General features: G+C 35.3%; 1 long non-coding RNA gene across 1 annotated transcript in view; it reads right to left on the bottom strand.

Annotated features, from left to right (window-relative positions):
* LOC118151410 (uncharacterized) overlaps nucleotides 1-25,533 on the bottom strand; it is a 55,296-nt gene that overhangs the window by 25,073 nt on the left and 4,690 nt on the right. The gene's annotated exons all lie outside the window — the stretch shown is intronic.

Below are 25,533 nucleotides of genomic sequence, written 5' to 3'. Positions count from 1 at the left end.
GGAGTACTGGCAAAATAGCACCCAGAAGATGAAGACAAAAATAACAAGAAATCCAGAAAGCATTTGACAAGAGTATGGGTTAAAGAAATTGGAAAAATGTTTAGGGTAGAGAAAATTAAAGGGAACATGATGATTGCCTTCACATATTTTAAAGAATAAAAGGGATTGAATGTTCTGGATGTTTCTTTAGAGGGAAAAATGTATATGGTTAGTAGAAAAATATACAAGAGCAGATTTTATCTGAGTATAATGTTTCAAATGGTTAGGGCTGTTCAGATAGGAGATTGAACGCCTTATAATTAGAGGCTTTTTCTAATCCTGGAATTGGTCAGAATTTGACTATCTTTCAAAAATATTGAAAAATGATGAATTCCTGCAGTGGATAGAGCATTCAGCTAGATCAGTGGTTTTCAGCTGGGGTGATTTTGTCCTGCAGGGGACATCTGGAAATGCTTGAAAACGTTTTCAGTTATTACAACTTAGGTGTGGGTAGGTTGCTACTGACATTTTTGGGTGGAGTCTGTGGAAGCTGCTGCATGCATAATTCCACGTTACAGCCTACCAACAAAGAAGTAAAAAAACTGTCAGTTCAGGCTGGGCACAGTGGCTTATGCCTGTAATCCCAGCACGTTGGGAGGCCAAGGTGGGTGGATCAAGAGATTAGGAGTTCACGACCAGCCTGGCCAAGATGGTGAAACCCCGTCTCTACTGAAAACACAAAAATTAGCTGGGCGTAGTGGGTGCCTGTTGTCCCAATTACTTGGGAGACTGAGGCAGAGAACTGCTTGAACCCGGGAGGCAGAGGTTACAGTGAGCTGAGATCATGCCACTGCACTCCAGCCTGAGTGACAGAGCGAAACTCCACCTCAAAAAACAAACAAACAAACAAAAAAAAAAACACGCCTAAACAAACAAAAACAAAACAAAAAAACCCTGTTAGTCCAGAATATAAACAGTGCCAAGCTGAGAAACCCTGAATGAGATGAACTCTAAACACTCAAAAATTGGACTCAATGATTTTAGAGTTTTTATTCGGTTTCACCAGATGAAATTTTTTTTTTTTTTTTTTTGAGATGGAGTTTCGCTCTTATTACCCAGGCTGGAGTGCAATGGCGCGATCTCAGCTCACCGCAACCTCCGCCTCCTGGGTTCAGGCAATTCTCCTGCCTCAGCCTCCCGAGTAGCTGGGATTACAGGCATGCGCCACCACGCCCAGCTAATTTTTTTTTGTATTTTTAGTAGAGACGGGGTTTCACCATGTTGACCAGGATGGTCTCGATCTCTTGACCTTGTGATCCACCCACCTCGGCCTCCCAAAGTGCTGGGATTACAAGCGTGAGCCACCGCGCCCAGCCCAGATGAAAATTTTAATATCTGCTTTTCATCTAAACAATTTAAGGAATCTTTAAAAAAAAATGTAGAATTTTAATGTTAACATGTTTATTGCCCACTCACACTGGTTTCATTCATATCCAAAGTTGTTTAAAATGACTCAATTAAATCTTAAATATTGTTCGGTTATGTTATTTTAGTGTATGATTTTACATTCACTTGATTTTTTTTTTTCTGACTTAAGTTTCTTTTTAAGTTGGTTTTAAAATCTATTGCTGAACTGTTGCACAGATTTTACTTTTATAGGCTCTCTCTTTTTTTTCAGTGTCTCCATATTTATGTTGCATATGTTTTCCTGTGGAGTGATTCCTATCATTAATCATCATACTAATATATGGAAATAATACAGTGGGTATTGTGGAGTTAGTCCTAAGCTAGGAGTGAGAAGACCTTGCTCTGTGGCTGACTGGTATGACCTTGGGCAAATCGTCCAAGATCTGTGCCCATGCCTTTCTCATTTATAAAATCTCATTCATACCTCAAGCTCCTTCCAGCACTAACATTTTATAGGGAGTAGGAGAAAAGAGATTTATCAAACATTTCCAATATAACATACAAAGTAGAGTTCAAGGCACTTCTTGTGTTTAATCTTTTAATCCTCATAACAAACCTGTGAGATTGGTATTATTGTGCCCATTTTTAATTAATGAGGAAGCATGCTCAGAGGGATTATGCCTGTTGCCCTATAGCACAGAGCTAAATAGGGTTGAGCTTTGATCTAGATGAAAGGCAATTCAAGCATTATCTCTTCTGGAAAATCTTCCTTGATCCCTTAGTCTGGCCTGAATTCCCATTCTGGTGCTGTTACAGCATTTAACACATTAAGTTGAAATTAACTGTATATGGTCTGATAGTCTCCAGAATACAATTTACTCTAGGGTAGTGACTATGCATTAGTTTCCTTTATATTTCCAGCATGAAAACCAGTGACCAGTGCATAGAGTAAGCATACCAATGTTTTTGAACTAAACTCATGATATAGTTCTCCAAATTAATACTGGATGACATGAACATCCTCAATGCAGTAGACCATAATGATCCCATCAATAAAATACTTTCAGTATTTTCCACTCTGAAGTTGATATTTGTCCTTTGCAAAATAAGTGTTGATTGTTTTCTCCCCCTCTACTCAGTCAGCCTTTTCTCCATTCACTTTTTGTATTCTCTTATTCATTTTGAATGTTGTGGCGGATGTCTCTCATTTCTCCCACACAGTTCATTTTGTGTCCTTTCAGTAGACAGGCAACCTTGCTTCCTGTAGGATAATAGGGCAAATTAGCTTCCAGAAACTTGCCCTACCAGGCTTCTTGTGCCTGTATGTATCTTTGTTGCTGTATCTACTGTTACCTTTCTGTCCTCATTTTCTCTTTGTGTTTAAGAATCTTTTAGAAAAGGAGCAAATTGTGATGTCTGGATACTCAATTTAAACCAGAGCTGGGTCCACTGGTTAACTGCACAGGTTGTCTCTGTGGGTCAAAGCTTCGGCTTCCTTTCCATGCTTTTCTTCTTCATTTAAAGACAGGAATTTAACATAAAGAGAAACTGACCTTCAAGCCCAAGAAAGTGACCTAGCTTTTGCAACACACACAGGCTGAAAGATCATATTGCTGTTTTTCTGAGTTTCAAACAATAAAAGCACCGTTCTGGAGATTACCTTTCTAGTTGATATTTTAAGTAGCAGTCATTGAACAAGAACAAAAAAATCAAACCGATAGGGTTCTATAACAGAAAATAATAAGAGCCAAGGCATCTATAATCCAGTCACTGAGACAGTCTTTATTCCTACAATGCTCCCTGCTGAGAATTGTATTTTTCAACCCTTCCAGGTGGGTTACAATGAGCCTAATTAATTTTGTACACAAATGCTCAATCTCTAACCAGAAGCAAAATGACTTCCTAGGGCTTTTCTTTTCCAGTAATCTGAATTTTAGTAAGAAAGGGAGATGCTTTTCCATAATAAAATATAATTTTGTTAAATAAAATATAGTTTTTAAGAGGACAATTATATCTCATGACCACTTAGATAATGAACAAGAGAGAGCAAGGGGATTTTAAGTCTACTCTCTGTATATGTTTCATTTAGAAGGAACTTGAATGATGACTGACTGAGGCAAGGTGGCCTTGTATGATATTACATTCCCTGTTACTTAAGGCATTCAAAAAAGTTTCATTGTGCATGGCTACCTACTGGCCATGATAATGTAAAGGGAAATAAAACATCAGTTGGGGAGTTGGATTAAATACCTCCTATTTTCCTTTTAGCCTCAGGATTTGATAAGGCAAAAATATTAGGCATCAATCTGCCCATCTCAGCTAAAGCCAGATCAAACCGGGATGGTATACAATGACTTTTACCTTCTGTGATAATTTCCCCTAGTGCTACACTACCTGCTTGACTAACCATAATAGGGGCCAGCTCTCTGACACTACAGGCAACAGCACAGCTGCTGGATGGGAGTAAAAATATTCCGTTACTGATAAGGCCCATTCACTGTTTTAAAAATGGTGATTCACCTTTGGCAATAATTACTTTGATTCATCTTAATATTTTGGAATATACTTAAAATAATATTCCAGTTCCCTCAATATGTTCTTGTCATTCTTGTTTTCCAACACCTTGCTCCTTTTTGAGAAAACAACTAGTATTTTTTCGCCAAGTTTGCCAATTCTTATTTATGGTCTGTAGTAATAGGAGTCCCCCACCAAACAGTAGAAAATACTTTATTCAAAGAAATAGTCACCCTGAATACAATGCACACTTTTTATGATTATTTACTTGCTTTTTTGATAAGATCTTTGAAGGTTTTTTGTATGCCTCAGTATCTTGTTTAGAAAAGTCAGGAGTTCAACTCTGCTTTTTTTTTTTTTTTTTTTTTTTTTTTTACAGTAAATGATATACTTTTTCTTCCAACTTTATAAAACAGAAACAAAGCATGGTAAAAGACAGAGTTGATATGTGGGAAATAGATGTACCCAATTCCTTATTTATTTAGGCTTAGTGTTCAAATTGATCAAAAATGAAAGACAATACATATGGACAAAACTGTATTCTTTACTGCCTCTGCAGACCTGATGTAATTCTAAGGTCTCCTCTAATTATAACATTGAGTTAGCACAACTCTCTCCATGGCCCTGGAGCGCAATGGGAGATGCAGCATCACCCACCTGGTCATTCAATATCTGTACAGTCTTCAGTATCCCTCACCCTGGGGACCCAAGAGGCTACTGCTCTATATTAGTTTTCATTGCACCATTGTTTTGAAATATTCAGCTGCATGATTGCAGGCCATATGTGAAGTAGAGAAAGAATTTATTATTCATTTTGTCAGTCCCTATATTTAAAGTTTTATAGCATGTTGAAAATTCTGGCAACAGCCTTTTGTATAATTAGTTGCCTCATCCTTCAGAGCTAATGGTATGAGTTTGAGGACAGAGTGAGGTTGTTTATGAGATATATTCCCTCCCCTGGTGCTTCATCAGAAGCTGTCCCTCTCGTCAGGATAATTGTCTGAGTAGTTTTTGTCAGGTCTTTCATAAAAAGGGAAAATATTAAGGGCAGTGTGAAAGAACCAACCTGATCAGCTTGGGGTGTATTGTATACATTCCTCTTGCTTTTATTATTGGGAGGAGGGAGATAAGAGAGAGGCAAGTGAAGATGAAAATAAATATAATTTTTTAATGTAATTTATTTAAAAAATTTGTAATAAATTAATACCAGCAATATAACTGGGAATTTTACATCCTTGAGGTGAATTATAACTTCCGTAATCCTGTTTTATAAGACAAAATCATATTTGAGATGAGCGTTGTTACTTTTTTCCTCTAAGTCAAACTCATCTCATTCCCAGAGGCTATTGTTTATAATAAAGTCAAAATGATCTTAGGAAGTTGATTACTTAAATCAAACTTTTTTAGGTCTCTTTTGTGATTCCCCTTTGATAGTAAATAGAATCAGAATTTCAAAGGATAGCCCAGGGAAGAGAGAAAATTATCTAGGAATGTGTACAGTGTAAACTAGGGAAGTCATCAGATGCCATTCAATTACATTTGAGAAACAAAATAGAGGGATCAAAATTGCTTCCTCCTGTGGTTGGTCCTAGACTAAACACATATCTCTTTTTAACAATGTTAGATTATTTGAAAATACTATTGAAAAATCAAAGATTATAAATTGAAGATTTTATAGCCACAGTTGAGCCTCTGTCCTACTTTTGCATTTCCAGTCTTTACAATGGCACCCAGACTCTTCCTCCATTCCTCTGATATGGATTGGCTGTTTCCCCACCCAAAGCTTAGCTTGAATTGTAGTTCCCATAATCTCCATGTGTTGTGGGAGGCACGCTGTGGGAGGTAATTGAGTCATGCTGTACAAGTGGTAGTGCATAAGTCTCATGAGATCTGATGGGTTTTTAAAGAATAGTTCCCCAACACATTTTCTTGCTGGCCACCATGTTAAGATGTGCCTTTGCTTCTTCTTTGCTATCTGCCATGATTGTGAGGCCTCCCCAGCCATGTGGAACTGTGAGTCCATTAAACCTCTTTTTCTTTATAAATTATCCAGTCTTGGGTATGTCTTTATTAGCAGTGTGAAAACACATGAATACATCCTCCTTGCTTAAGTGCCTGATGTTTGGCATTCTTTATACAATTCCTTCTGTCTTCCCTCTAGTGAGCAAAAACTCTGCTTTTCTTCCTAGTGAGTTTCTGCTTTCCTCAAAAGTACCCATCAAATCTAACTCTACCTTGGCTCTGGGGATCAGTCTCACCTCATCCCTCTGTGTTCTCTTTGGCTTAGAATCTCTTCTTCTGCCCTGGGCCATGGTTAAATGTGGTTCTTGAAAATACCTTTACCTTTTACTCCAGAGAGGACACAACAAATAGCCCAGGACTCCTGCTACCAGAGCTGGGCTCTGCTGTTGTTCTCTGGGTCTCTTCATATTAAAAGGTTCAGCCCAAAACCTCACCTAATGACCCCACTAACAATGCATATTCCTCCATGTAGTTTTTGTTTGTTTGTTTGTTTTTGTTCATTTGTTATTGTTGTTCTGCTCCAAGTGACTCTTGGTAGAGTGAGTAATCCATTTCTTGAGGCCTTTTGGTATGTAGCTGTGTTTGTGCTTCTCAGTAGTTGTGTGTATGTAAAACATGTCCTTTACTGTTATAACATTTTATTTCTCTTTATTGGGATTTACATTTGATATTTTCGGGTTTCACTAGCCTAATGACTCCCACCAGGAACAGGTGCAGTCCACATGTGATGTTCTTCCTGATTTATAGGCTTTATGGTTTGCAACCACCACTCTAAATCATGATTTTGAATTTTTCTCTAGACCAGTGCAATTAAAAATGTGGTCTGTGGATAGACTCTGATCTGCCAAATGAGTATTACTATTTAATAATGAAATGAGAAGCTTATATCAGAATGTAAATCAGCATGCTGCTTTCTTCATCAAATAAGTTTTGCTATTAAAAAAACAGTTGAACTAAAAAAAAAAAAAAAGACTCATGCAATAGTCCTCTCTTATTCATGGTTTTGCTTTCTGCAGTTTCAGTTACCCGTGACCAACTGAGGTCCAAAAATATTAAATGAAAAATTTCAGAAATAAACAATGTATATGTTTTAAATTGTGCACTGTTCTAAGTAATGTGATAAAAATCTCACTAGCACCATCCCACCCTGGACATGAATCATACCTTTGACTGTGCACACTCCCTGCCCATTGGTCACACAGTGGTCCTCTTACTACCAGATCACCTCTTGCATATACTGTATACAGGGTTTGATAACATGGTATTCTTGGAACATATCACCTATGGATAAGAGGGGACTACTTTAGTTGGCTTAGTTTCTGATACATGCTCCTTATAATATAAGGGACTGATACAAAGAGTTCTAGAGTCAACAGTTTGTGTGGAACTGCTGTGGATAATTTATGCATGAGAATGTTTCTTCTAGCTTAAAAAATTATTTATCTTTTAAAGAAAATTGGGCCAAGGCTCTCACCCCTCCTACTTAGTTCTTCTTATCCATACCACATAATTTCCCAGCTTTTCATGGACATAGGAATGTCTGTCAGGGCATAAGAAGTCATCTGTGAAACTCTTGGATGTCTTTTTAAAATTCTCGTTTTATTCTCCTGAAGTAAGAACTATCTTCTGAATTGGCAGTTCAGGTTTAAATGTTTTTAACACCATTAAATCCCTTGAAATAGTCAAAAGACAAAAAAGATTTATATGTATAGAATAAGTGGTTATATTAATAAATCCATATGTCCCCTTTTTCTCTTTCCTATTCCAAAAGTATTACCAAGTAATTACTTAATTATGAGTATCTTAAAACTCAGCATGGAATTGTGTCTTGAGTTTATAAATGACTGAAATACATGAAGTTTATTATTATTGTGATCATGTCATGATTAAAAAAAACACCTAAGATTGACTTAAGATTAAGATAAATCTAACATCTTAAGTGATTAAAGGGAAAACAGACTTTGTGGACTATAACTATATTAAATATAAACTAGAATGTGCACATATATTTATGATGCTTTGAAATCTCTGCATCTGCTCCTTGTTTTCAATATCTTGCTTCTTGAATTTTGTAACAAGATGATAATATGACTGAAATTTATATATGTCCAGGCAGCCGTTCAGCCACATAAAAATTCATTATTCTGAGCTAAATAAATAAAAATGCAAAGAGAATTATTCTCCAGTTTATTTCTCCATAAAATATGAAAGCCTGGTAATGTATTAAGCATAAAAATATATTACTATGAGTTGTTATTAAATTTATCGCTTTTAAGTGAGTGCATCTCTTTGTACTCCTGTGTCAGATCAGTGACTCTGCATTTTGATTTGCTTCATTCTTTGGAAGAGTACAATGGGATTTATCATCTGCTTTTTTTTCTGCTCAGTCTTTCTATTTCTGCATTGCATAAACCACTTAAAAACACCAACAAAATAAGATTCTTGAAACTAATCTGGGTTGCTAGCAGAAGTCAGTTTGTAGAATCCTCAAATATTTAAGACTATGTCAAGTCTCTGGGACTTCAGGTGGATGCAAATGACAAATCTCCTTTTATACTGACCATGCACAGTGTGTTTAACACAGGTGGTATTGATGACTGAGGCTGAAAGAAAGGCCATAGGGCTTCATAGCTAGCTTTAAGTAAAACATTTTCCTGTCCCCTACCCTGTTTCTCATTTTTATAGCTTTAACTACTATCAGGAACCTTGAGGATCTTCAAAGCAGACTCCTAAAACATTTACTGAAGATAACAAAAGTAAATAATAAAATTGTTTCTTTATTCAAAATACTCTCATGGCCAGATCTTTCTCATTCTTTAAGACTAGCTTGCATGTCATTTCCCCTCCATATATTCCTTCTCTGATCAACTTATCTAAAGTCACCTTACGGTTTTTCTTTTTTTTTTTTTTTTGTCTACCATCGCTACTGATAATTTCCTTCAAAGCACTTACTAAAATGATTGTTTTTGTTTATTTATTTGTTCAGTATATGTCCCTTTCTGAATAATACAAACTCCATGAGGACAATGAGCATATCTTTTTTTATTTTTTAACCTGAAGGCCTAGCACAGTGTCTGACATAGATTAGATACTCTAATAACTTTGAAATTTGATGACTAAATGAATGAATGAATGAATGACTTCTATATGTATGAGGTTATCTTTTTGGTAACCTGACATTTTAGAAAGAGTGTCAGATCATTTAAAAAGATGACAGAGGGAAACTGAAAGTGTGTTTTGGAAATCCTTGTATTACCCTCACCACATAACATAAAGGCAGCAATTACATTCTTTCTTCCTTTATACCTAGGTAATACTGAACTGAAAATTAGCTTTAGATATGTCTCTGAATTGTCAAATTATGTATTTTGTTTTTGGTATTTATTAAGAGAGATTCTGATCATCAAGAAGCAAAAAATATGTGTTCTCTTACCTTCCATGTAAGTAAATAAGACAGTTCTAAGGCAGTCTGTTTGCAACGTAAGTTGTATCTTTCTTACAGCACTCATAATTTTTTTAAAGCTTAGATATGAGTTGTTGTTCACAGATATGGGGTAGGTCACACAGTAAGGCTTTTATTTGAATTAAATGGGAATGAACTGTTTGTCTCTTTAAGTGAAATAGAAGGTGTAGTTGATTTCATCTTCAGTATCATTAACTGCTAATCTTTCTTAAGATTTGTACAGAAAAGAGCAATAGCAATTAAGATCTCAGATTGGAAAACATAATCTTGTGAATAAAACTCTGAAAAATAGCTAAAAATTTAAAAATGTTGATCATGTCTCTTTACTGAGTTAATATATTCAAGAAGAGGTGAACATTTTTGGATAAGAATACAGCCGTAGGTCATTGGTTATTTCAAAATACTATGTGGGAACCTTAACCATAAGCAGCCCCATAACTCGGTTTGACATTAGTGTTAAGCTTGATCTCCATCTTGATGTAAAAAGCAGTATTATAAATGTAGTAAAAAGCATGTAGTAAAAAGCAGTGCATGAGAGAAGCTATGAAGGGTGGGAAGAAGAGAGACCAAGGTGAAATTCAGACTGAATTAAAGTGGTTGTTCAGGTTGATACTGGCTGGGACTTTGTTGTAATGGCATTTAAAATGACTAATGTTTCAACAGTTAGGTAGACATATTGGTGAACTAGTTATGACACTTTCTAAATTGATCTGTAGATTTGACACAGTTCCAAAATACTCCAACAAGACACTATTTTATGGTAGAAATCAAGCCGCTAATTCTAACATATATGTGAAAACACCAAGACATATTTACTGGAATACGTAAAACAATCTTGAAAAACACCCAAAGTTTGAGGATTAATACTACCTTAATTTAAGATTATTATAAAGCTACAGTTATTGGGACATGTGGTCCAGACATAAAGATGGATATATAAATAAAACAGAATGGAATAATGAACTCAGAAGTAGACCTCCACTGACCTGGTCAACTTTTAATGAAGATATCAAAGTAATTCAATGTAGAAAGAAAAGTCTTCTTAACAAGTTGTGTTAGAACAACTAGATGTGGATATGAAAATAAAGGAGCCTTAACCCCTACACACAGTACATACAGAAAAAAAAATAATTGAAGAAGAATCAATTAATTAGATAGGATAGGCCTAATCAAAAAAGTGAACAGTATAAAGCCAGAATAGAAAAATATCTTATGAATATGTACAGTTAAAATTTCCTAGAAGGCACAAGGAAGCAATAACCACAAAAATTGATAAATAAGAATTCACCAAAAATTAAAACTTCTGTGTGTCAAAATATACAATTTAGAAAATTAATGGACAACCTGCAGACTAGAAGAAAACATTTGTAATACATATGCTGAAAATGTCTAGAGTTCAGATACACTAAAATTAGTGAAAATTTAACAACAGAAAGATAAACAACCCAATAAAATATGGACAAAAGAGTTGAACAGACACTTTACTAGAGAATGTATACAGATGGCTCATCAACAGATAAAAACATTGATCTTCATTCATCTTAGCTAATTTTCAGGGAAATGCAAATGAAAACCATGATGACATATCATTGCATACCCACGCAAATAGCTAAAATTAAAAAGACCAACTATACGAAATATTGGAGAGGATGTAAAGCAAGTGGAATCTTACATGTTATTGGAGCAAGTGTAAAATGATGCAATCACTTTGCAAAATGATCTGACAGTATCCTGTAAAACTAAGTATACATCAACCTTACTGTATATCAATTCTACTCTCAAGTGTTTTCTTGAAAGGAATGTATATGCCCACAAAGCAATTTCTCCAAGAGTGTTCCTAGCAGCTTTATTCATAACAGCCAACATGTTTAAACATGAGAATAGATAGAAACTTGATATATTCATACAATGAATTGAACACAGCTCATCAATAAAGAAAAGTGAACTACTGATATGGAGAAAAATCTGGCAGAATCTGAAAAATATGCTGACAGAAAGATTTACACAAAAGAGAGCATACTCTATGGTTTCATTTATATGAAGTTCATTATAGGCAAAACCAATTGTGGTGAAAAAAGAATCAGAACTATGGTTGACTCTGGTGTGGGTTTAGAGAAAGAGGCAGGGATTTACTTGGAAGAGACATAAGGGAAGTTTTGGGGATGATAGTAATAATTCATATTATGGTAATAATTGAATCCACTTAGGTGATATCTATTTGTCAAAACCAATCAAGGGTTTGCTTATAATTTACCACAATGAAATACACGAATCTTACCCAATGCAAACAAACAAAACTTAGCAGGTACATGAAATCTTGGCTTCCTATACAATAGTATTTCTGAATCTAGGCCTTAGATGAGCATCAGTGTATCTATAAACCCCTTGACATTTTATATAAACTTTGGAAAGGAGAATAACAGTCAAGTGTTCAGGTGGAACTTCATCTTTTATACTTTCCTGCACAAATTTTAAGAAACACCAAGCAGAATGTTCTTTCAGATTAATAAAATATTTATAAATTTATTTTGAATACAAAATATGATTAAATTTTACATTGGAATTTATTCAGATGTTTTTTGGCATCATACTTTAGGCATATTTTACTTTATTTTCAGAGATGGGATTTCTCCATGTTTGTCAGGCTGGTCTCGAACTCCCAACTTCAGGCAATCTGCCTGCCTCAGTCTCCCAAAATGCTGGGATTACATGCATGAGCCACTGTGCTAAGCCTTACTTTTTTTTAATATTAAATTTATGGTAATGTTTTACCCATCAATAATTTATGAATAAGCATTCTGATGTTTTCTCAGTATCACTTCTAAAGGTAGTGGTACTGGCTATACATATTTTTTTGATGTCTACTCTGCTAGCTAAAAAGCCAGTTAATATTATAATTATTCATGAATAATGCTCAAAAATTCAAAAATTACGTTACTTCAAGTCAACACAGGATATTATTGTTTGTTGGAATGTTTTTATTAGGTTATATTGCCCATCAACTGTCATTTGTTAATTGTCTATTTTACCTTGAGCTCTGACTCTAATTATAATTGTAAACTTCTGTGTTCACAAAAAATCAAGTATGTATATGTACTTCATGCATTCTGAGTTTAGTAAGAATCATTGAGGCTGCAATTAGTGTTTAGTAATGACTTCAAGAAAATACTTTCCAACTACTAAAACTTGTTAAAAATTATGATGTTTTATAATTAATAAAGAATATTAGGTTTGTATAAGCTCTTTGTTAACCTCACTTTCCAATTAGCATTTAATTGTCTCTGGTCTTTTCATACCCATGACATACTAGAATAACTTTGTTTAAGAATTCAAAGTTATGTAATTGGGTTATAAAAATGCAGATGCCAAGTCAATGTTCTAAGTATTAGCAAAAAAAAAAAAAAAAAAAAAAGTGGCACAATTAGATCAGGCAAAACTTAATAACCAAAATATATTATTTTTTCTATAATTCACAAAATAGCTGTTATTGATGTATCAAGGATAATAAAATTGATCTTTTTAGAGAATGCAAGAAAAAATTATACCTGTGTTCATTATTTAAAGTGGTAGTACAAGTATGAAATATTTGATTTGAATGAATTATATTTAATGGTAGCCTATGAGTGGATACCTTTCTGACAGAGCTGATCAATGTCCAGATGCTGTAATGCTTTGGGTAAAGGGTAAATTTAGGTAGATTCCATATTCTATCTCACACTGTATTAAAACTATGACCATCCATTTCAGTACAGGGCCATATTTGATCTTAATAGTAACATGATTTTAAAGGTCAGCTTTAGTTATGCCCATAAAAATGTTAGGGAAGAAGAAATCATTTGATTAGGTTAGATTTTCATTTGATTTTTTTTTAAAGTGAAACTTTTAATCATGTAAAAATAAATCACTCTATTCCCATTTTGTTTTGTGACTAGCTAAATAGCCTGCTTATGAAACTCTAATTGCTTTAAATGGCCACACTATTGAAAAGCTGTTAAATGAGTAGTATATTAGTGATTCATTAGTTGCCATTGAGAGTGAGATGTTTAAGCATAATACATTTATGAAATGGTACAGACATTGGAGTAGAAGTCTTCAGGAAGTGAGTCCAGTGAAAGGTCATTTAGTTTCCAATGGTGATAAGTTCCTCCGGCTCTTCTTCTTTCTACAGAAATCTAATTGTCCCATGAAAAAATTGTGTTTCACTAGTTATAATTGAGACTGCAATCATCCTTTCTAATTATCTGCATGTGGTCAAGTAACCTATGTCTCCAATACTTTTCCAGCATTTAAGGACCTCCATGATATCTGCATCAGTTCTAATACCTAGAAATGTATTAAAAAAATATTCTGCTGGCTGGGCCCAGTGGTTCGCCTGTAATCCCAGCACTTTGGGAGACCAAGGTGGGCAATCATGAGGTTAGGAGATGGAGATCATGCTGGCTAACATGGTGAAACCCATCTCTATTAAAAATACAAAAAATTAGCCAGGTATGGTGGCATGCGCCTGTAGTCCCAGCTACTAAGGAGGGTGAGACAGGAGAATTGCTTGAACCCGGGAGGCAGATTTTGCAGTGAACCGAGATCATGCCACTGCACTCCAGCCTGGGTGATAGAGCAAGACTCAGTCTCAAAAGAAAAAAAAAGATTCTGCAAAGTACAAAGTATATATTCATTAGCCTACAGTGATAATGTGTGTACAGTTCATGCTTATGAAAAGGAAATCAGTTGACAGACTGAAACCGCTACTGCTAATAATAATGATGGTTCTTATAAAACTATAAGCAAGTATAACTTAGACTAGAGTCAGTGAAGTTAGCTATATATCACTTACCATGATAAAAACCATATTTTTTTTATCATTTACCGTGATAAAAACCATATTGCTTTTTTAAAAAATTATTATCATTTTAAGACACACTGTCATGGCAACAATGTATTAGTCCGTTTTCCCGCTGCTGTAAGGACGTACACAATACTTGGTAATTTATAAGGGAAAGAGGTTTAATTGACTTACTGTTCCACAGGCCTTGGGAGGTCTCTGGAAATTTACAGCCATGGCAAAAATAGCCTTCTTCACATGGTAGCAGGAGACAGAAATAAGTTCCCAGTGAAGGGGGAATAGCCCCTTGTAAAACCATAAGATCTTGTGGAAGCTAACTCATCAGAAGAAGAACAGGCTGGGGAAAACCACCCCTATGATAATTATCTTCACCTGGTCTCTCCCACGATTCATGGGGTTTTGGGAACTATTTGACTGGTGCAAAAGTAATTTCGGTTTTTGCCATTACTTTTAGTGGCAATTACTTTTGCACAACCTAATCCAATTCAAGATGAGATTTGGATGGGGACAAAGCCAAACCATGTCAACCAACAATTTGAACTGGCAACGCAAACTTTTTTGAAATAAACAGTTATCAAAAGAAGGCAGTTTATTTCTAGCTTCAGTTGTTTACTATATATATTTTAGAACAGTTATTTTTTAGCACATCATAAAAGTGCTCTAGGCAAAAAGAAGAAAACCAAAATTCTTAAGAAATTTTTGTCATTTTAAATATTTCTTTTCATTTTAGATTAATAGGTAGCTGATGTATTTACACAAAGCAATTTCAAAGGTATAACTGGTATGCATATATTTCAGCAGTCGAGATACAGAAAAAATGAACATTTCTCTATCACCTTCTATTGCTGTAATGAAACTCAGAACTCCTCTGTAATTAAATCATCAGCATAAAATTTTCACTTATTGGCAAACAGTTTTCTGTAATTTTTATCTTGCAACTGGACATATTTTGATATAATTGGCCTTTAAATTTACTATAGTTACTGTAATGGTGTGCCCAGATGCCAACTAGAGAAAATACCCAACTGTGTCTTGCCGCTCCATTCCTACTTATTTTCTTCCCTTTAAGTTAGATATGAAGTGGAATGAGACTGTCTCAGCTACTGTTTGAGGTCACAATCTATTTGGGCAGTCACTTTATTCTTTTCTTGGCATGTGATAATTTGTTAAGTTCTTATCTTGGGAGGATTAGAGATTAGCTCTGTAAGGACAGAAAATAGTACACAGAAATTTAATGGTACAGTAACTTGTTCACTTTCAACTACTATTTGAACAAGTAGAGTAACTTTCAACTACTATTTGATGAGAAGAAGTCTGTGATATTAACTAAGGGAAGGAAAGCTCTGGGCAAGATGTCAGAGTTTGGCTTTACTCTCATATATGTGTGTGTGTCTCGTGCATGTGTGTATGTCTCGTGTGTGTGTGTGTGTGTGTGTGTGTTGGAGGAGTATGGTGTGAGCTGAGTGAGCTATTAACAGACAACCTAATCTGAAATTGTTAGTTAAAAGCAAGGCGAAAGTTGAAAAAGATTTTCAGTAGTAGATTGACATAGCACAGATCATAGCTATGTTGATTTATTTTTTTATTTATTAATTCAACTAACTCCTATTGAATACTTACCATGAACCATCTATGTGCTAGACATTTGTAATAGATGAATAAGTGATATTTTCTTTAAGACACTTATAATGGAGAAGACAAGTATTTGAACACCTGCATTTCATACATTATATTATGTTGATGATGATATAATGACATGAGCAAGATGCTTTCAGAGAACAAGGAATGAGCACCAGGCTTAAACTGGAAACTCACAGAGATCATTCTAAAAGAGATGATTACAGCTGATCTTAAACTCAGAAGTAACAATATATGTTCAAAAATATGTATTCCAAGTTTTAATGACCTAGAAGAAGCACAGAAGGCTGCAGGGTAGAATGGTGGAGAGATGCAGTAAGAGATGGAACTGGAGGAGTGAACAGGGCTGGACTATACAGGCCTTGTATGTTCGAATGACGATCAATATTCTGAAGTCTAAGACAAATGCAAATGGAAAGATTTGCATTTTAGAAAGGTCCCACTAGCTGAAAGTTAGAGAAAAGATTAGATAAGAATAGAACTGGAGACTGAGGGCCAGTTAGAAAGTTGCTTTCCTAGTCCAGATAAGCACTAAATAAATATAGATGGTGAGGGAGATAACAGAGCGAGTTTGGGAGATGTTACTGAGGTATAATTGATTGCAGTTATCAATTAATTGAATGGAAGATAAGATACAGAAAAAAGTGAAGGATGATGCTCAGATGTCTCTCTTGCATGTGCTACCAGTTCTTGAGACTAGGAATGTAGGAGGCTTGGAGTGTGGTTGGGAAAGACAGAGCTCTACTGTGGTAGGACTTCTTAGAATTCTGGAAAATGTATTCACAAAAGCCAGTCACTTAAAATGGAAGTCTGATTATCTGAAGAGATTCATTTAAAAGGATAGTACTAAATATACAAAAATCATCCAATAGGATATTTTACAGAATGGCCACTGGCTCACATATACTTTCTCTTTTCTTTCTACCCCGTCTCATTTTCTTTATATTTATCAAAGAACAGAAATGTCAAAGGGCATAAAGAAGAAAGGATAACAAGGAGGACTGGACAGGCCATAGATGTAAAATAGGCAGTTATCTGGTAGAGAGAGGAAAACAGTGGTTTAGCCCTTAAGAGAGAAGCATTTGCATCTAAGTGCTGGCAAATATTTACTTTATAGCTTTGGCTACCTTGACATTTCTAGATCCACTTTATCTTTAAATTAGTGTTGGCCTGTGGCTTTCTGTGACTTCTTCTAGCTCTTCTATTTTCCAATTATGAAAGGGAAGAGTGGGAAAAGTGAAAAAGTTTAATAAAACCAGGGAGCAAACAAAGAATCCCTGAGCTAGGGATTTGCTAGCATGTCATATGCTGCCAATCATTTAAAATGGCAAAAACAATATCCAACAACCATTTAATGATAATTTTACCCAACAAATGGGTTAAGGAGGGAGAGGATTTGAGTATCAGGGGCCTGAGTACAGGGATGATGAGACTGGTGGAGGAAGTAGGGAGGATGCTAGGCAACATGTGTGATTTTTTTTGTTTTTAATTTTGCCTATGTAGTGACACTCTGAGACTTTGGAATGATTAAATCCTTCAAAGTGGAAGTGACAACTTTGTGGATGCTGGGACAATACTTCATAATAGAACCTTAGTTATTTCCTATCATCCAAAGTACAAAATTTACTATAATTCAGATTTCTTCCAAATGACTTGCACTAGCATAATTGTTTCAATGAGGATTTTTAATCTTGTTACAAGTGGAAAGAAAAGCCAAAATAACAGTAGCTTAAGATAGAAGGATCCTGGATTGTTGAGTACGTTATGGAGCATGGCCAGTACACTAGCCCTGACCCCTGTAGTTTTATCATGCTAAAAATGGGATGTAAATGTCTACCATTTCTCTCTGATGTGCATAGATGATTGTTCTAGCTGAAGCTAGAGCATGGTACTGTCCACAGTTCACTTGGCAGACTCAAGGAGAAGGTGAAAAGCTTATACTCTCTTGCTTAATGATAGCATCTAGACATTGTATACACTGCTTCCACATTAATGCCACTTCCAACATCTTGGCCCAAACTTAGTCATGTCAACACTAAGCCTTAAAGTAGATTAAATAGTATTGTTATTGGAGTAGTCATATGATTGCTAAAATATTTGGATTATATTAATAAAGGCAAAATAGAAGAAAGATAGTAGAGGAAACTGGTATTCTCTGCCATATGAATCATTAAATTCAGTTGGAACTACTGGGGATACACACATACACATACACACACACGCACACACATCTTACTCTGTGCCTCTTGGTTGAATTATTTTAAAATAATTTTCTTTATTTAAAAATTTATTTATTGTAGTTTAAGTTCTGGGGTACATGTGCAGATTATGCAGGTTTGTTACATAGATATACACATGCAATGGTGGTTTGCTGCATCCATCGCCCTGTAATCTACATTAGGTATTTCTCCTAATGCTATCCCTTCCCAATCCCCCAACCTTTGGTATTCCTCCCCAGCCCCCAATCCCTAGGCCACAGTATGTGATGTTCCCCTCCCTGTGTCTGTATGTTCTCATTGTTCAACACTCACTCATGAGTGAGAACATGTGGTGTTGGGTTTTCTGTTCTTGTGTCAGTTTGTTGAGAATGATGGTTTCCAGTTTCATCAATGTCCTGCAAAGGACATAAACTCAACCTTTTTTATGGCTGCATAGTATTCCATTGTATATGTGCCACATTTTCTTTATCCAGTATATCATTTTTGGGCATTTGGGTTGGTTCCAAGTCTTTGTGTTGTGAACAGTGATGCCATAAACATACGTGTGCGTGTGTCTTTATAATAGAATGATTTATAATCCTTTGGATATATATCCAGTAATGGGATTGCTGGGGCAAATGGCATTTCTATTTCTAGATCCTTGAGGAATCACCACACTGTCTTCTACAATGATTGAACTAATTTACACTTCCACCAACAGTGTAAAAGCATTCCTGTTTCTCCAGATCCTCTCCAGCATCTGAATTATTTTTAAATCATTTTTTAAAGATATCAGTATGACAAGTATGATTTTTCAGTGAAAATAATCAGTAACATTTAAAGAAAACAGTGAAAAAAAGAACTTAATAATCATAAACAGAAAAAAGTCCTTTGTTACCAAGTTTGTTTACAAAAATATTTTCTGAAGTTCTATAGCTGTGGTGTCCAATCTTTTGACTTCCCTGGGCCACATTGGAAGAAGAAGAATTGCCTTAGGTGACACATAATACGCGCTCACACTAATGATAACAGATGAGCTAAAAAAACCCCTAAAAATTGCACAAAATCTCTGAATGTTTTACAGAATTTTATGAATTTGTGTTAGGCTGCATTCAGAGCTGTCCTGGGCCACATGCTGCCCAGGGGCTGTGGGTTGGAAAAGCTTGTTGTGTGGTATTATTACAGACGTTTAAGTTGATAATCAGTTAATCCCTGTGTTTGACAAATTGACTTTTAGTTTTTTGAAACCCTTAATTCTTTACACAATCAAAGAGGACTCAGCTTTGAAAGCTATTTACAAATATCAAGCTTTTTCCAAACAAAATTTTAGGACCAAAATATTAATCACTTCTAAGTTAAGATGTTTAGTCAATATCTAGATAAGATCCATGTGTTTTATATTAACAAAAATAGATTTAGACATACTGGCTCCTACAAATGTTAGGTTTGGTTTGTCTTGATTGATTTTCCTAAGGCAAATTGCTTTTATATATTAAACAACTGAGATTTTCTTATTCTTCATATTACCATCTTGTTGTAAATTTTAATGCCAGTGTATTAACTAGGAAATGAAGATTAAAAGGTGTTATATTTATCCCTGTTGCTATCTTGGCTCTGAAATAAGTTTATGCCACTACATTTTATTTGCAAAGAAACTGTCTTTCTTTAATGGAGATTGTGGAAGAGGCCTTGACATGGATTATTTTTGTGTCTAATTATTGCATCTGGTTTTGTCCAAGAAAGTTCTGTGGGCTCAGCATTTCATGTATCTTCTACATTTTTACAGCCTCTGATCCAGCAGTAGCTATAAATCTGTTTAGAAAATATTTAACTTGATTTTCAAAGGTGCCTCCCAGATCCTGAAAAGATAGCCTTAAGTCACAAGAAATTAGAAAGAAAGTACTAATAAAATAAATGGAGACATATGCAAAAAGTCCCTCAAAAGATTCTCCAGACAGCATCTAGACTTGGTGAGGAACATTTCCTGACAATTGTCTTATTACTGGCTATTTCTCCCATTACTTTCATTGGAAAGCTGCATGATGTACCCAGATGACCAGCTCTCTTTCACTTGAACTAATACAAAAGCTTCATTCTGGAAGATCATTTTCTTTTGATTGCCATGTGCTGCCCAGGATTGTCCCAGAATATGGTTCTAATCCTAAAGCAGAGTGTACTGCCCTGTTCAGGGTCAGCTTATGTTATAGACATTGTAATGGTGCAATCTTCTTTAATCCATAAAAGGACCAAACCAATGTCAGAAAGATATAACATGTAGCATTAAAAAAATGCATTCATTCCCAAAGCTATTGAAAAGCAAAGATGGGTCTAGAGGTAATTCATAGCACACTTACAAGTTGACAGAAAAAGTGATAGCAACCCCAGTTATATTCTCCCTGGCCCTGATCTCAAATGGATTTACTTGATTCCAGCTAATTGAATGTGAACAGCAAAGCAGGAGTAAGGCAGTGAGCAAAAAAAAAAAAATCTTATCAGTTGTTGTAGCTGTTCTAAGCAAGGAAGTGCAATTTCCTGATTGCTGAGAAAGAGCCTGTGTAAATCTTGGTGACGTGTTTTATTTCTCTGCTAATGAAATGTGTTTTAGTAACCTAACTCTACTGTTAGCTTGGTCTTGGCCATTATGCAGTGCTGCTATGTGTTACAAGTCTGTGTTTGTTAAGAACATCAAGTAGCTATCAGAAAATTAAACTTTGCTAGCGACCATGTTTTCTTTGTTAAAAATATTTGAGATAATGGGTTGTTCTAAGAGTTTATTTTAATGGAGGGGAGTATGCTGGGAGGGCAAAGGGAGTTGGGCTCAGTTGACCACTGAATTAAGGAACAAAATGGTAAAGATTCAAAAGGAAATGAATCAATATTGAAGAAATCAATCACAAGGGCAGTGGAATGTGGTGGAGGCTCTTACCCATCAGGGTTTGAGGGTTAGTTTGCCATTTTTTAGCTATGTTACAATTAGAATCTACTCTACCTCCCTAGCCCATATTCTTTTGCTCTAAGTTTATTTCTAATAGTAATTACTTTATAGAGTCACTGTGATGATTAAGTGAGATTATATTCTGGTAGGTTCTGAACAAATGCTACTCCATGCAACCAAGCCTAGTGTTCAGCATGAATCGCGTCATATGTTTGGTTCCTAGAGTTTAATCTTTATCATCGGCATAATCAGCTGCAACCAAACATAGTCAGCTACTTGAAATGCAAAGCTGATTGTTTCCCTTGCAGTTCAAGAAGAACGTATGTCAAGAGATTTTTCTAAGAAAGGAAAAGAATGTGGTTCCCAATCCTGATCTGATGTACCAAAATCATTGGCTCTAAGAAGTCACAGTAATGCTACTCCTGCACACAAGTGCATGTCAGGCATCATTACATTTTCAGGTATTTGGTTAGGTCCACAAATTGGGATTTCGCAAAGGCACTTTGTCTTGTTTTAGATGGTTTACAACATATACAAAACCACAAATAAAGAAGAATATCACGGTTTTTACTATGTGCCAAAGATCATTTGAACTAATATGTATATTTTTGCTCACTCATAATCTATCCTATGCAAAATACATAATGTTTCTGTGTTGCTAAAAGTGACTTTAAATGTTTTATGAACTAATAAAAAATGTATATGGGAAGAGGAAAGAGGAGTACTAACAATATCATAAAAACAAGGGCAATGAACTAAAAATTGTGATTAAATTAACTGTACAACTGGTTAAGATTCTAGAAAACATTTTGTTCCCCATTGTGAATTATACATTTCTAGAATTGTAATCAGTTTCCTCTTCCATCCTTACTTCTATTTTCTCTTCCCTATCTATGTAGCCTAAGAGACATACTATAATAATTTGTATATGCATGTGTTCTATTACCTTGGATGATACTGCAGTATAGACCTTATTCTTTTGCTGCTTTTTTACTTAATATAATGTTTCTAAAATATATTCAGATTAATAAATATAGTTACATCTTTACTTCTTACTGCTCCGTGGTATTACACATTGGATACATCTGCCTCATTTTGTTTAAGTAGCCTCCCCGAGTTGGATTCCCCTAGCTTGCCTCTGATTCTCTGCAATCACAATAACCCTGAAGCAAAAACATTCATGCACATCCCCTTATGGAACTGTGAATATTTCCCTCAGTTGTAGATTCAGGAGTGGAATGTTAAAACAGAGGCTAAATACAGTACAAATACAGTTGTCCTATGTTTTACTGAATTGCTCCCCAATACAATTTTACCAGTTTTATTGTCAACAGAAGTAGACAAAGTTCCCAATAAAAATCTTATTCTCTTCCATCTTGAGTAACTGATAGGGCAAAGGAAGACTTGGCCAGTTACATTTTAGAGTTACGTTTAAAGAAAATTTAGATGGTGCTAACAATATTGATGTAAGCTTTTCATGGTTACTGGGAATTCATACATTTAATATTCAATGTTCTCAGACTATGAAAGGACTGAAGCTGACATTGAATTTGAAACAAAGTATAAAAATAAATACTATTCCTTATTTCGTCTTTGAAAAATGCAAACCCTGATATTATATTATTATGTAATAGTAGTACATTTTAAGAAGAAATTTTAAAACAACTGACCCAAATGTATGATATCTCTGCAACATTTTAAGCAGTTCCAGGAATAGTATTGTTTTATAATTGAAACCACAGTTTATTGTGAATTTGCTAGGTAATTTAAGGGAAAATTTCATGTCCTATTGCTCATTTGTTTCAAACATAATTAATGATACTTTGCTCCTGTGTGGAGATATATTATTACCTGAGTAAAATTTTTATTTTTTATTTATCTGTGTTGGAGATTTAGAGTCTGAAGTGCTCTGAGGGATTTACAAATGACATCAAGTTAGAGGACATGAATTAAGTGAAAACATACAATATTTCTAGATGCTGCTGAATTTTTCTATTTTCTTTGATTTTTGTGTTGCATTATTTCTGGACTTTTCTGAGTTTCATTGCTAACTCCTTTCTAGCCTCTTAAACATAATCCCTTTATATCACAGTCCTGAAATGGCTTTATCTAAGCACAGAGCATTTTATTGTCATATATAAAAGCATCTGTTCAGTCTTTATATTTTTAAAATCTGTGTTTACATTTTATGGTTCCTAATACTGTCTTTCATTTTGAAACTCTTTTTACTAAATTTTTTGATCCTTTACGATCCTGCCTCTCCCTCTTTTGTCTTCATCAGCTCTCCATTTTTGTTGCTTGTTCTACTTGTTCTGTACTTCTACTGTGCCCCACATCTTTTGTTGCCCTAACCTCAGATATTTTCACCACATAGTTTCTGCTCCTTTGCAATGTGAAATCCTAGATTTAGGTCATAAAGACTAATTACACAAGCACAGGGTGGGTGTACTTGGGCTTGTAATTAGTTCTGCTTTTGATGCAAGTCTGAACATCTGAGGTATCAAAAATCACTCTTTCAAAAGTATAGCAATGCTATTGTACTTCACACTCATCACAGAGCATCTTTAAACCTCTGTTAATTTCTGAGTATCATACATCGATGGAAACACTTAGGTACCTCCAGAGAAGATGAGTATAATGGTGAAGGATTTGGGGAGTATTTGAAAAGATAAATGACTAAGGAAGCTAGGAATATTTGTTTTGGGAAAATAAATATTTTTTCCAAGGGCATGCGTAATAACTGGCTTCTAATATTTATATACATACCAGTATGTGAAAGAGAAGGAAGATTTCTACTGTGCTCCAAGTGACAGTGATAGATAAATGGGTAGAACTTTCAAAAGAGAATATTTGCATAATGAAGTATTGAATAATAACTAAGCCTCTGTAAGTATAAAACACTTTGCTTTGTGAAAAAAAATGTTAATGTTACTAAAATTAGAGAAGAAATCATCTCTGGTAGATGTACCCAACTAGATTTCTTCCAGAATCATTTGCCAATCAAACTTCCTCTCAGTTTTCCCTGGTTCTTTCAGTAGTATGGGCATTTCCCTCATCAACTAACTCCAAACTTAAAAATCATTTTCAATTAATCAATTTTTGTTTACCTCTTATAGTAATTTTTTTTTGAGACAGAGTTTTGCTCTTGTTATCCAGGCTGGAGTGCAATGGCCTGATCTTGCCTCACTGCAACCTCTGCTTCCCCGGTTCAAGTGATTCTCCTACCTCAGCCTCCCTAGTAGCTAGGATTATAGGTGCCTGCCACCATGTCTGGCTAATTTTTTGTATTTTTAGTAGGGATGGGGTTTCACCATGTTGGCCAGGCTGATCTCAAACTCCTGATCTCAGGTGATCTACCCACCTTGGCCTCCCAGAGTGCTGGGATTACAGGCATGAGCCACCACATCCAGCCTAGTTATTTTAAAATATTTATTATTAATTCCCCAAACAGCCTTTGCAGCTTGCTCTTCTACATTATTTTTCTTAATTTTTATTCTTCCATGTTACGGCCGTAGGCTTCAGGTAGTCTGCTTTAGTCCCAGTCTTTCCCACATTAACCCATGAAGGCTTGATATAGTTTGGATGTGTGTCCCCACCCAAATCTCATGTGGAAGTGTAATCTCTAATGTTTAGAGTTGGAGCCTAGTGGGAAGTAACTGAATCATGGGAGTGGATTTCTCATAATGATTTAGCACCATCCCTTTTGGTACTGTCCTCCTAATAGTGAGTTGTTGTGAGATCTAGTCATTTACAAATGTGTAGCACATCTTCTCTAGCTCTATTCCTCCTCCATTTGCCATGTAATGTGCCTGGTATGTCTTTGCCTTTAATGATTGGAAGCTTCCTGCGGCCTCCCCAGAAGCAAATGCTGCTATGGACAGCCTGCAGAACCATCAGCAAATTAAATCTCTTTTCTTATAAATTACGCAGTATCAGACATTTCTTTATAGCAATGCAAGAATAGACTAACAATGAAAATTGGTAACAAGGAGTGGGGCATTGCAGTAAAGATACCTGAAAATGTGGAAGTGGCCATGAAACTGGGTAATGGGTAGAGATTGGAAGATTTTGGAGGACTCAGAAGAAGACAAGAAGATGAGAGAAGGTTTGGAACTTCTTAGAGACCAGTTAAATGTTTATATCCAAAATGCTGATAGTAATATGAATGATGAAGTCCAGGCTAAGGAAGTCTAAAGTGGAAATAAAGAATTTATTGGAAATTGGAGCAAAGGTCATGCATGCTATGCCATAGGAAAGAGCTTGGCTGAACCGTGTCCATGCCTGAGGCTTATGCAGAAGTTTGAATATGAGAGTAATGACCTAGAGTATCTGGTGGAATAAATTTCTAAGCAGTGAAGTATTCAAGATATGGCATAGCTACTTTTAGCAGCCTACCCCAGATGTGAGAGCAAAGAAATAAGTTGGAGCATATATTTAAAAGGGAAGCAGAATATAAAAATTTGCAAAATTTTTATTGAACCAGCAAATTCTAAAACATTGCTCTTAGCAGAAATACATGGTTAGGTTCCTGCAAGCC

This window comes from Callithrix jacchus, chromosome 2, assembly GCF_049354715.1.
Source record: "Callithrix jacchus isolate 240 chromosome 2, calJac240_pri, whole genome shotgun sequence".
NCBI classification, from domain to species: domain Eukaryota; kingdom Metazoa; phylum Chordata; class Mammalia; order Primates; family Cebidae; genus Callithrix; species Callithrix jacchus.
This window is presented reverse-complemented; position numbering and strand designations above follow the sequence as displayed.